The sequence below is a fragment of the Bubalus kerabau genome, chromosome 21 (genome assembly GCF_029407905.1).
Source record: "Bubalus kerabau isolate K-KA32 ecotype Philippines breed swamp buffalo chromosome 21, PCC_UOA_SB_1v2, whole genome shotgun sequence".
Classification (NCBI taxonomy): domain Eukaryota; kingdom Metazoa; phylum Chordata; class Mammalia; order Artiodactyla; family Bovidae; genus Bubalus; species Bubalus kerabau.
The window spans coordinates 7157786-7171436 of NC_073644.1; the positions used below are offsets into that span (position 1 = coordinate 7157786).

At 46.9% G+C, this 13651-nt stretch overlaps 1 protein-coding gene across 5 annotated transcripts in view; it reads right to left on the reverse strand.

Annotated features, from left to right (window-relative positions):
• ZNF407 (zinc finger protein 407) overlaps positions 1-10260 on the reverse strand; it is a 384300-nt gene extending 374040 nt beyond the window's left edge. For 4 of the 5 annotated variants that reach the window (XM_055558911.1, XM_055558910.1, XM_055558912.1 and 1 more), the window contains exon 1: positions 9376-10259. The gene's annotated coding sequence lies outside the window, so the exon portion shown is untranslated. Of the gene's footprint in view, positions 1-9375 lie in introns of all 5 variants that reach the window. The other variant, XM_055558909.1, reaches the window with a different exon arrangement.
• Positions 10261-13651: the final 3391 nt, after the last annotated feature.

The following is a 13651-nucleotide window of genomic DNA, read 5'->3' on the forward strand; positions in this document are numbered from 1 at the left end:
CACCAAATGTGCCCCACATGAACTAGTGGTAGGTGTTAATCATTACTTTACTGAGGTTTATACTGATCTCTCATTGAGGCAAACAAAAAACTGGACATTGTCAGTTCAATGTCAGTTCAAACTTGGAAGGTTTAGCAAATTAGTCAGAATATGATCCCTAGCCACCACATTTCAGACAGAATCTTTAAAAATACCCCAAAAGGGAGATGGAAGGGAGGGGACATAGGCATACCTATGGCTGATTCAAGTTGATGTTTGGCAGAAACCAACACAACTCTGTAAAGTAATTATCCATCAATTAAAAAGTAAGTTTAAAAAAATACCCCCATAAACTCAATGTTATCTTATTCTTAAAACAAAAACAAAAAAGAGCAAGAGAGAGTTAAGCATTGGGGAAATAGGGAAAGTGTGGGAAAATACACATTCTCAGTAGTACTGGTTGGCATATAAACCTTTACAACCTTTCTAGAGGGTCATTTTACAATTGATAATCAGAAACTTTCAAATGTCTATCCTCTCTGAGCTACCAATGACTCTACAGAATTTACCTTAAAAAAATAACTGGACAAAATACGCATTTAAGGATATGTTAAGGATATGTACCATGGACGTCTTTACAAAACAAAGACTCGGGAGCAACCCAATACCCAGTGACGGGCACTGGTTAACAAAGCTGCTGTGTCACGTCCACACTGAAATTCTGTGCATATTACAGAGCTGCAATGATGTGGGGAAACATTCACAGTATTCTGGGAACATTCACAAAAACAGTTACAAAATGCACACATAACATTCCTTTCAGTTTAGTTCAGTTCAGTCGCTCAGTCGTGTCCGACTCTTTGCAACCCCATGAATTGCAGCACGCCAGGCCTCCCTGTCCATCACCAACTCCCGCAGTTCACCCAAATTCATATTCATCGAGTCGGTCATGCCATCCAGACATCTCATCCTCTGTCGTCCCCTTCTCCTCCTGCCCCCAATCCCTCCCAGCATCAGAGTCTTTCCAATGAGTCAACTCTTCACATGAGGTGGCCAAAGTATTGCAGTTTCAGCTTTAGCATCAGTCCTTCCAATGAACACCCAGGACTGATCTCCTTTAGGATGGACTGGTTGGATCGCCTTGCAGTCCAAGGGACTCTCAAGAGTCTTCTCCAACACCACAGTTCAAAAGCAGCAATTCTTCGGCACTCAGCTTTCTTCACAGTCCAAATTTCACATCCATACATGACCACTGGAAAAACCACAGCCTTGACTAGATGGACCTTTGATGGCAAAGTAATGTCTCTGCTTTTCAATATGCTATCTAGGTTGGTCATAACTTTCCTTCCAAGGAGTAAGCGTCTTTTAATTTCATGGCTGCAATAACCATCTACAGTGATTTTGGAGCCCCAAAAAATAAAGTCTGACACTGTTTCCACTGTTTCCCCATCTATTTCCCATGAAGTGATGAGACCAGATGCCATGATCTTCATTTTCTGAATGTTGAGCTTTAAGCCAACTTTTTCACTCTCCTCTTTCACTTTTATCAAGAGTCTTTTTAGTTCCTCTTCACTTTCTGCCATAAGGGTGGTGTCATCCACATATCTGAGGTTATTGATATTTCTCCTGGCACTCTTGATTCCAGCTTGTGCTTCATCCAGCCCAGCGTTTCTCATGATGTACTCTGCATATAAGTTAAATAAGCAGGGTGACAATATACAGCCTTGATGTACTCCTTTTCCTACTTGGAACCAGTCTGTTGTTCCATGTCCAGTTCTAACTGTTGCTTCCTGACCTGCATATAGGTTTCTCAAGAGGCAGGTCAGGTGGTCTGGTATTCCCATCTCTTTCAGAATTCTCCACAGTTTATTGTGATCCACACAGTCAAAGGCCTTGGCATAGTCAATAAAGAAGAAATTGATGTTTTTCTGGAACTCTCTTCCTTTTTTGATGATCCAGCGAATTTGATCTCTGGTTCCTCTGCCTTTCCTAAAACCAGCTTGAACATCTGGAAGTTCACGGTTCACATATTGCTGAAGCCTGGCTTGGAGAATTTTGAGCATTACTTTACTAGTGTGTGAGATGAGTGCAATTGTGTGGTAGTTTGAGCATTCTTTGGCATTGCCTTTCTTTGGGATTGGAATGAAAACTGACCTTTTATAGTCCTGTGGCCACTGCTGAGTTTTCCAAATTTGCTGGCATATTGAGTGCAGCACTTTCACAGCATAGTCTTATATATTTATAGAGTGTCTCTTTATACCAGGTACCAAGCAAGTTACTGGTTAAAGAGAAAGAGGTCTGTTCCCTGCCTCCTAGCAGCATTCAGGCCCGGGGAGGAGACAAACCAGGTATGTATCTTCCAGCTGACTCGGGCTGGGACATTACAGGCACACCCATTTCGAAAGCACAGTCAAGTTACAGGTGGAGATGTGTAATACAGCCAGCAGTTTCATCAGCCAGGAGAACACATGCCCCAGTGCCCCAGGGCGGGCCAGGGGTGGGCAGGGGGAGATGAGGGGGAGATGAGGGGCGGTGAGGCCCTGTGATGATCATCCATCTCCCACGACAGTGCTCCAGGAAGATTTCAGGAAATGCAGCCGATCCTGGAAGGCTATGCGCTGGAAAACACACATACGACAGAACCATAGCAACACAATTCCGATAAACAGCTTCCACCACTGCCAGTTCAAGACGGACACTGACTGAGATCACAGACAAGTCGCTGAGCCAGTAACTGGTCTCCCAACAGCAACACCGTTGCCCTTCCTCCTGTCTGAGTCTAACAAATGCAGTGAAGCCTCCCAAGAAATCTTCCACGGTTCACGTCAGCCTCAAAGGATTCTGACATGAGATGTTAATTTATTTCAAACTTATGCACCAACATCAGTCATTAGAAGGGTCAATAATTATGAAGAGAAAATGTTTAACCATAGAGCACAGAAAGATGTCAGACACCACCTCAACCAAGAGGTCAAAGGTAACATTCACCACTGATAAGATATACCGACATCACGTGCACTCCAGTGTAAGGCACTGAGGGCAAGCTTCACCACTGGGGTATTCTTGCCCAAAACACCTAACCCTCAATTTAATCCTAAAAGAAGATGACACAAATTCAAACTCACTAACAGTCTACAAAAGAACTGACCAGGACTCTTCAGAAGCGCCACAGAAGTGTTGTTTTCAAACTGTGCTGTTGGAAAAGACTCTTGAGCATCCCTTGGACTGCAAGGAGATCCAACCAGTCAATCCTAAAGGAAATCAGTCCTGAATATTCATTGGAAGGATTGATGCTGAAGCTGAAGCTCCAATACTTTGGCTGCCTGATGTGAAGAGCTGAATCATTGGAAAAGACCCTGATGCTGGGAAATTTGAAGACAGGAGAAGGGGACGACAGAAGATGAGATGGTTGGATGGCATCACTGACTCAAGGGACATGAGTTTGAGCAAACTCCAGGAATTGGTGATGGACAAAGAGGCCTGGCGTGCTGCAGTCCATGAGGTCACAAAGAGTCAGACACAACTTATTGACTGAACAACAACATCACCACCACTCTTCAGTAGTATCAAGGCCAAAGAATATAAGCCTAAAAGGAACTGCCACAGATCGGAAGAGACTGTGGAGACGTGATCAGTTCAGTTCAGTTCAACTGAGTCGCTCAGTTGTGTCCAATTCTTTGTGACCCCAAGGACTGAAGCATGCCAGGCCTCCCTGTCCATCACCAACTCCAGGAGCTTACTCAAACTCATGTCCATTGAGTCAGTGAGGCCATCCAACCATCTCATCCTCTGTCATATCCCCTTCTCCTCCCACCTTCAATCTTTCCCAGCATCAGGGTCTTTTCCAATGAGTCAGTTCTTCGCATCAGGTAGCCAAAAGTATTGGAGTTTCATCTTCAGCATCAGTCCTTTCAAGGAATATTCAGGACTAATTTCCTTTAGGATGGACTGGTTGGATCTCCTTGCAGGAGACAGGGTAACTATGTGCAAAGGAGGTCCTGGAATGGATGCTGGACCAGGAAAAGGACATCAGAGCTGAAACTCAAATACAGTCTTCAATTGTATCAACACCCTGGTTTCACTAACTACGCTCTGGTTACATAAGATAGTAACATCAGGGACCTGGCTGGAAGGTTATAGAACTCTCTAGACTGTTTTTGAAATTGTTTTATAATTCCAAAATTATTTCAAAGTAAAAAGCGTTTAAAAATTATTTAAGATGAGAAGTAAAAATGTACAGGGACCACTCATTAACTCTAACATTAAAATACTCTACCTCTTCCAATAACAGTGCTAAAAAACCGCAGCAATTACAAATAAGGCTTACACCAGAATAAATGACAATTATTCAATAAAAGTCCATAAATGGGATAATCTAGATAGCAGAGTCGGAGAAGGCAATGGCACCCCACTCCAGTACTCTTGCCTGGAAAATCCCATGGATGGAGGAGCCTGGTAGGCTGCAGTCCATGGGGTCACTAAGAGTTGGACACAACTGAGCGACTTCACTTTCACTTTTCACTTTCATGCATTGGAGAAGGAAATGGCAACCCACTCCAGTGTTCTTGCCTGGAGAATCCCAGGGATGGGGGAGCCTGGTGGGCTGCCATCTATGGGGTCGCACGGGGTCAGACACAACTGAGGTGACTTAGCAGCAGCAGCAGCAGCTGACCACTACAATCATCTTCAAAAATTACCCCTGAAAATGCCAAAATGACTCTGAGAAATAATGCATGTCTAGTCCTTTCTATTTTCATCCATTTATATGATGTCCTTTCAATTGTGTCTCTGACCACTAGAATCATCTACAAAAATTACCCCTGAAAATGCCAAAATGACTCGAAAAATACTCTATGTCTAGTCCTTTCTATTTTCATCTAATCATATGACATTGGTGCATTACTGTTTGTAATGAGTATGAGGGGAAAGGTGAGGCTGGTAAAACCTGTGGTTTACTTGCTTTCCTCTTATAAGAGATCAAAGGCAACATCACGTGAGACCAGGTTCCCAAAGTGTGGTCTCGAAGCTAAGAGCTTCAACATCACCCAGGACCTGTCAGAAGTAAGAATTCCCAGACCCTGTGCAGACCTGCTAAATCAGAGGCCCTGGGTGATGTCCAGCATCCATGTTTTCACAAGGCCCCCAGGTGACTCCGATGCACCTTAAATTTGAATAACACTGATGCTTTAAAGAGCAGAAAGATTGGCCTGTGAAACAGGAGGCCTGATTCTAATCCTTGTTCTGCCAGTAATTTCTGAGACGGATCTGTCACTTAGCTTCTGTGGGGTTCAGCCTCCTCATTAGACCATGAGGGAATGAAACAGATCGCTTCCACAGTCCTTATGCCCTCTAAAATGTGACAACTCTATGAGGCCCAAAAGTGAAAAAAAGAGCCACAGCATCTCACATATTTCTCTTTCATCAAAAAGAAACAAAAGTTCTTCCTTTCATCAACTGGTCTGAGTCATATTTTTCATTGTTTTAAATAAAGCTGCATAAACTTTGCTTTAATGAAAGTCATATAAACTCTGATTTTACAGTTTTTCTATTTGTTTTATATCAAGTTTGTTTTGGAGGAGTTCCACATAATAACAAAAATTCCAACAAACCGTTGCTACAGACAGAGTTGTAACTTTCGCCCCCCAACCCCTACCCCAAATTCATAATTTGAAGCCCTAATGCCGTGTGACAGTATTTAGCGATGGGGCCTTTGGGAGGTAGGCTTAGTAAGGTCATGAAGGCAAGGCTCCCAAGATGGGACTGGTGTCCTCTTAAGAGGAAGAAAGACCAGCGTTCTCTCACTCTCCGCATGAGAACAGAGCCAGAAGGCGGCTGTGTGCAAGCCAGGAAGAGCCCTCAGCAGGAATCGGCACCTTGATCTTGGACTTCTCAACCTCCAGAAGTGTGACAAACAAACGTCTGCTGGCTCGGCTACCAGGCTACGGCGTTCTGTTAGAGCAGCTCAAACTGACGAAGGCACTCAAAGTCTCTGCGTGGGACTCTCACACACCACCTTAGAGTTCAGAAGAAGGGTGCTCTGTGACCTCTCATGAGTGTGATCAGATCGGAGGAAGCATTTAGCAGGCTTGAAAAACTGTAAGTTTTGTTTCCTAGACCTTTGGCCTAAGCTGCTGCTGCTACTGCTGCTAAGTCGCTTCAGTCGTGTCCGACTCTGTGCGACCCCATAGACGGCAGCCCACCAGGCTCCCCCGTCCCTGGGATTCTCCAGGCAAGAACACTGGAGTGGGTTGCCATTTCCTTCTCCAATGCACGAAAATGAAAAGTGAAAGTGAAGTTGCTGAGTCTTGTCGGACTCTTCGCGACCCCATGGACTGCAGCCTACCAGGCTCCTCCTGGGGTTTTCCAGGCAAGAGCACTGGAGTGGGGTGCCATTGCCTTCTCCGTTGGCCTAAGCTATACCAACGTAAATATAAGCTCTGTCTTTATTCTTCCTACATCTGCAGTTTATATCAGACACTGACACGTGCTTGGCTCTGTCCTGGTCCAAGCTTCTATCAGCCTGATCCCAGTGACCCCGGACCTTGGTATGATAACCCCACTATTCCTTCAGAGGCCAAGAATAGTATTTCTCCTTTTGTGTATTTAAAATTATTGTGACTTTATGTTACCAATATACATGTTTTTTGTTTCAATGAACTCTATGAAACTCAAAACCAAAATCATAATGCCTGTTATTATCTCTTGCTTTTCCACTAAACAGTATAACAACTCAAAGAGGGTTGTAATTACCAAAGGTCTAAGCAAATGTTGTACAAGTGAGACATTATGCAATAATTCTTTCCTGGAAGAGTGAAATTATTTAGGAAAATGAGAAACTGTTGATTGGAAGAATCTTTTGTACTGCATTTCATTTTTAAAAAGTACACTTTACGTTTCAGTTTGAGAAGATAAGAATGTTCTGGAGGCAAATGGTGATGATGGCTACACAGTGTAGACACACCTAATGTCACTGAACTGTACGCTTAAAATGGGTAAAATGATAAATCATATATTATTTATATATCATATCATATCATATTACCACCAAAAACTGATCGACTGATAAATTACACTGGGCTTCCCAGGTAGCTCAGATGGTAAAGAATCTGCCTGCAGTGCAGGCAGAGATCTGGGTTCAATCCCTGGGTCAGGAAGATCCCCTGGAGAAGGGAATGGCAACTCACTCCAGAATTCTTGCCTGGAGAATCCCATGGATACAGGGGCCTGGCAGATTACAGTCCATGGGGTCACAAGAGTTGGACACGACTGTGACTAACACACAGTAAATTACGATACCTTTTAAGATTTATATTTAAAACATACCCCTGCATTTCAAGCTAAGTGCCACCCTCATTTTTTAAAATATTCGTGTAATAAACATTCTTGAGAAACTCAAAATAAAAAAAAATAATAAAATGTATCGGTCTTAGGTATTTCCATTACGACAGGGCTTTAACTTATCCTCCTATTCATGGATTTATAAACCGGGATTCTTCTCACACCCTGTGATACCTGAGAAACAGATCTCTTCTTTGAGGGGCTGTGAGAGAGGGAGGGAGGAGAATCAGATTAGAAGAGTCTGTTTTATAACGTCTGGAGAGAGCTCTCCTCTAATAAAACCTAATTAGAATGAATGCTGGGGAAAACGTCCCATCAATCAAGGGAACCCCCATTAACCCTGGAGATCTCACTCAAGGCTGCACCCTACAGGCTCTCAGCGCTCCTCCCCCACAGTGACCACTCCCGCTGTGGGCCCGCGCTCCACTTCAGCACTGAGCAGCAGGCACTGTATCTGTCTGTGTATCTGTCTCCACGACCGGCCCTGAAATCATCTCGGGCAACACGTTCATCTCTCCTTCACCTAGAAGAGTGTCTGACAGGAAGCAGGAAGTGTTTAAGTCAAGTCAGAGGCTGTGTTTTGCTGAACAACAATGGAACTCTGTCCAATCTTGCAGTTTTTGTGCAAATTTGAAATTATTCGAAAATAATTTTTTTAAAGGGGGGCGGGGGGGTACCAGTAGCAACTGCGCTGTCCGCAATCATCACAACTGTCTCACATGCCACATCAGAAGACACGAGCTACTGGAGAGCCCTGCCCTAGTGTTCACCACCGACGACACTAGGCGGCCGTCATTTCACACGGAGCAAACTTGAAAAGGAGGCTTCCCTGGTGGCTCCGTGGTAAAGAATACGCCCGCCAGTGCAGGCAGGGGGCCGGGGTTCCAACCCTGGGTAGGGAAGATCCCCTGAAGGAAAGAAGTATTCTTGCCTGGAGAATCCCATGGAGAGAGAGGAGCCTGGAGGGCTACAGTTCATGGGGTCGCACAGACTCGGGCACGAGTTAGTGACTGAGGACTTGAACACAAACTTGAAAAAGAATGAGTAACAAATATTTGAGATTGGAATCCCCGGTGTTAACTTTGGCCAAGTTATTTACTCTGGGTCTCCGTTGGTGAAAAGGGAATAATTCCTACTCTACAAGACTGCTGTGCTAAATGAAGCATACAGAGTATCTGTCAAACGAGCTCCTAAGGATGCTCTGATCAATGTATGTCCGGTCTTCCCACTGGACTAACAAACACTTCACCGCAGGGCAGCTGCAGGCGGTGACCAGTTCCAGGGGCTCAAACTGTAAAGTTCTCCCTCGATCGGCGCCAGGGCTACGATCCTCTATGAAGGAGTCATGCACGTGTGCGCGTGGGTGCCCACCCCGCCCAGGCTTCCTGTTGCAGAGTTCCCCTGGAAAACAACCCGGGCCGTTCACACCACGGCGCAGCCGACAGGGGTCAGACGCTGCTGCGGCCCGCGGCGCCCGGCTGGGTCCCCGGCTAGCGGCCCGAGAGCACGGAGGACGCGCCCGCCGGCTGCACCGGGCGGGACCCGCGGCGGCCGGCAGCCCGAGCGGTCTGTGTCCCGGGCCGGGCGGCTTGAACCTGAGCGGCCGGGCCCCGAGGCCTCCGGCGCTCCGCCCGCCCAGCGTCCGTAACGGCGGCGGCGCGGCTCGGGGAGGCCGGGAGCGCGCGGCCGGAGGCGGCCGGCACGCGGCGCCCGGGCGCGCTGCGCTTCCCTGCTGAGCAGCCCGGCGAGGGGGAAGCGCCGATCGCGGGCGGGGGGCGCGCGATCGCGGCCTCGGCGCTGACAGCCAGCCCCGCGGGGAGAGCCCGGCGCGGGTGGCGGGCGTGTGTCGGGGGCGTCGGGGCGGCGCCGGGAGGGACCGGCGAGCCGGGAGGGGCGGAGGCGGGGGGAGGGGGGCGGAGGCAGAGCGAAGGGCCGCGGCGGGGCGTCCGGCGCCCATCGGCCCGCGCCCCGGCCCGCGGGCCCCCGCCCCCGGGCCCCGCGCTGACGCCGAACGGCCCCCGCCCCCACGCCCCCCGCCCCGGCCGGGGGGTAGCTCACCTGTTTGCCGGCGGGGCCGCTCCCGCTCGCCCCTCTGACTGACTCCTCCGGCTCACCGTCTTCCCTCTGGGAGGAAGGGGCGGGACTTCCGGCTTCGGCGCTCCCCACTTCCGGCGGCTACCAGGACTACTAGTTCGGGGACGGGCCGCCGGGCATCTTGGCCAGAACCCCGGCTCTTGGAACCGGGGCTAGTGAAGGCCACATCGAGTTCTCCCTCCCTGTCCCGACGGGCCGGCGGGCCTGTATACCTCCAGTGTTAAGTCTGGTGCCTCCTGCCGGTAGTCACTGGGCTATGGAACAGGAAGTCCCGCCCCCTCCCCAAGTGAGGAAAACAGAAAAATCGGAGAGGTCGGCTGCAAACCAGGGAAGACACGGGTCAATCAGGGTGGACGACTAGCAGCGTCCGACCCGGAGGGCAAGGCGGGGTTTGCGGGGCTCCCCAAGCGGATTCCTGCCGGACGGCCCGCCGTCCCCCCGTCCCCGTGCCCACCAGTCCACCCCTGCTCGCCCGCCTTCGCGGATCCCGGGGGAGGCTGCCGCCCTGGGCCCGAGCGGGCCGAGCGGAGCCTGGCGCTGGTCTTGCTGGGACAGGGTCTCTGCCGCGCCGGGCGCGTGCGCGGCTCCAGGGACTCAGGAAGACCTGACGAGCGCCTCAAAAAAAGGGATACTCGGAGCCACGGGCCGAATTCCGATACTAACAGGGAGGCAGAGATGCCAAAGGTGGTTGTTGGCCGGTTTGGCAAGAGAAACCGAAGACCCCTCGGGCGTTGAAGTCGTCCCCGCCGAACCGTTTTTATAAACGTGAAGGGCACAGCGCAAGAAGGGTTAGGAAGACAGGCACGATGGAGCCTAGTACCCACCACCCCCTCCTGCCCTTTCCGAGGGACTTCCGGCGACCTGAAGCTTACAGCCTTTTCTCAGGAGACTCAGAAGTCCGTCTGGAGAGAGGAGGACCGCAGCTTGAAAAGTCCGCAGAGGAGCGGGCCGCTGTGCCGCCCCGCTTGGGATCAATGTAAAAAGACAGAGCTTGCTAAGGAGTTTTGACTTGATCTCAAAGATATAGGGAGGGGAATTTCCTAAATAATCAGCTTTGTATAATTTTTAAGTAAGTAGAGTTTTTCCAGGATAGTATTACAATGATAGGCTTTCTCAACCTGGTGGATCAGATGGTAAAGAATCTGCTTGCAGAATGGGAGATCCAGGTTTGATCCCTGGGTGGGGAAGATCCCCTGGAGAAGGGAATGGCAGCCCACTCCAGTATTCTTGCCTGGAGAAGCCCATGGACAGAGGAGCCTGGCAGGCTACAGCCCAAAGAGGGAAACACAACTGAGGGACTAACATTCTAACTTCTTAACTTCTCAATCAACTCTGAAGGCCAGCTCCAGATCAGTGATTCTGAACTAGAACATTCAGTTGATAATCGTTTTTAAATTCTGTCTTATATTTTTCTAGACATTATCTGGTCAAATTGTTGTAATCTACCTGAAGCCTCATATGTCTGTCACCCACAACAGGAAATTGCAGTTTAGAAGAGTCAACTATTCCCAAGATCACACAGCTAGGAAAGGTGGACCTCGCTTGTAAACTCTACAGTCAGCCTTTTCCAGTCCACCATCCATCTTTTGGATGACAAGGTGATGAATTTCTCAACAGTTACAGTAGCTAGCACTGTTTTCCATGTGGAATAGACATTCTGTTGATTTTGAGTTCTGATTTATCTTGCTACCTTTCTTTTCTTACCTTGGGAATTTGACGTTCCTCTTCCTTCTTGGAGCAGTGTAATCAAACCTGAGTTTATTTTTCAGTTCCCCATCATCCGTTATTTTACTGAGACAGGCAGGACCTTTACATCGTATAGTGACTTTCAGGAAGTCAAGTTGACTTCATTTTCCTCATGTATAAAATGAGTCATTTAGGGTAAAGTTCCCTTTTAAATTCTGTTAAATGTACTTGGAGATGTTCTCAAATTTCCAAGCCACAGTAATGCTGTTGCTGTCAGTAAACCAGACTTTGTTCCATTAGATGATACTAATAACAGTGATGCTATGCATGCTAAGTCGCTTCAGGCATGTCCAGCTCTTTGCAACCCCATGGCCTGTAACCCTCCAGGCTCCTCTGTCCATGGGATTCTCCAGGCAAGAATACTGAAGTGGATTGCCATGCCTTCCTCCAGAATAACAGTGATAGCCTTAGTTTATAAAGCACCTACCAATGTCATGCAGTGTGCTAGAGAATCTAAGAATATAGGGAAAAATTGATTGTTTTTCTGTGTCTTGTTAAGAAATTTTATATATAATATATATATGTATGTCCGTGTGTGTGTGTATGTATATTATATATATATATATATATATATATATATATATATATATAGTAAGGACTTTCTTGGCTCAGTGAATCTGCCTGCCAAGGGGTCAGGAAGATACCCTGGAGAAGGAAATGGCAACCCACTCCATTACGCTTGCCTGGGAAATTCCATAGACAGAGGAACCTAACTGGCTGCAGGCCATGGGGTCACGAAAGAGTTGGACACCACTTAGCAACCAAACAACAATGCATATGTAATAAAGCCCCTTTGGAGCTTCTTTAAGAGATGTTTGTTAAAGGGGATGTCCTTCCATGGCTCCTGGCCTCCATTTTTTCCTGAAGGGCAGAGGTCATTCAAATCTTTTCTCCCTTTTATATTTCCCTATATGTAATTTGTTATTTTTCTCAGGCTACTTTCAAAATTTTCTCTGTATTTTTGGCTTTCAGCAGTCTTGATTATGCTGTGCCTTGACATGGTTTTCTTCATAGTTATCCTGTTTGGAGTTTTCTGAGCTTTTAATACCTGTAAATTTATGTATTTCAGCAAGTTTGGAAAATATGAAACAATCATTTCTCGAAGTACTTTTCCCATTCTCTCTTTTTCTCTTGAATTCCAGTTAAAGGATCAACCCTTCCCAGGATTGAACTGGGGTCTCCTGCATTGCAGGCAGATTCTTTACCATCTGAGCCACCAGGGAAGCCCAGACACACACGAAACCTGTTGATGCTATGCATGACTCTCTGAGACTCGGTCCTCTTGTCTTCAGCCTTTTTTTTCCCCACTGAGAACTTGAGCTTGGATCATTTTCATCAGTCTGTCCTCTATTCACTGATTCTTCTGTCATCTCCTGTCATCTGTTAGAAGCAGCTAGTGATTTTGTTTCCTTAATTCAGATATTGTATCTTCTAGTTCTGAAATTTCTAGTTCTGTCTATTCTACTTCTAAAAATAAAAATTTCTATTTCTCTACTGAGATTTCTTATTTGTTGACTTATTAAAGACATATTTTCCACTAGCTGCTTTGATATTTCATCTTACTCCAACACTGAAATCATCTTCAGATTAACCACTAATTTGCTCTTTTCTCTTGATTATGAGTCATGTTTTCCTTTAAGTGTCCAGTAATTTTGGTTGTATCCTAGATATTTGAGTAAGGTGGAGCCCCTGAATTCACATGTTCTTCTGCAGAGGTTGTTGTTACTGTTTTAACAGGCAGTTATTTTGGCTGTACTCACACTCTGTCTGTCATGATAGCAGTGAGATCACATTCACTTCCCTCTACCTTAGCCGGCAGGATTTAACCTGCCTCACACACACACAGTCCCAAGGTCACCCAGAGACTCAGGCAGACTGTGTGGAACGTGGGGCTGAAACTCCTCCCCTCACCCTGCACTGATGTCATAACCCTGGGGTTGGCCTTCTGGCTCCTCAGGTGTGGTTGTACATAAAATTTAGATAACTGCCTTTATCTAGTTACAATTATTTATTTAAATTTGAAAGGAAGCATTGGTGACTTCCCTGGTGGTCCAGGGGTTAAGAAGGGGATGTGGGTTTCGTCCCTGGTCTGTGAACTAAGATTCCACATGCTGCAGAGCAACTAAGCTGACATGCCGCACCCACGACTAGACAGCCCGCGTGCCACAGCTGGAGAATCCGGACACTGCTCAAAAGATCCCCTGTGGCCGCTAGGACCCGATACAGCCAGAGAAATAAATAGAAATGCAACCAAAAAGAAGCATTGGTCATTTTTGGTGATTAACCATTCTTGATGACTAATTTACTTTTAACAGTGTCATTTAAAGTTCTAATTTCCTTTAAGTTAGCGCCTTCTGCCATTACATTCACATGCCATACAATAACAGTGCAAGTGTGCTGTGAACACTTAACCACACTAGAATTTTAAATGTAAGTTCTCCTTGAATGTGTTTTGGTGAAGTTCAGTGTGGATGGTGAGATGATGTAAAACTTC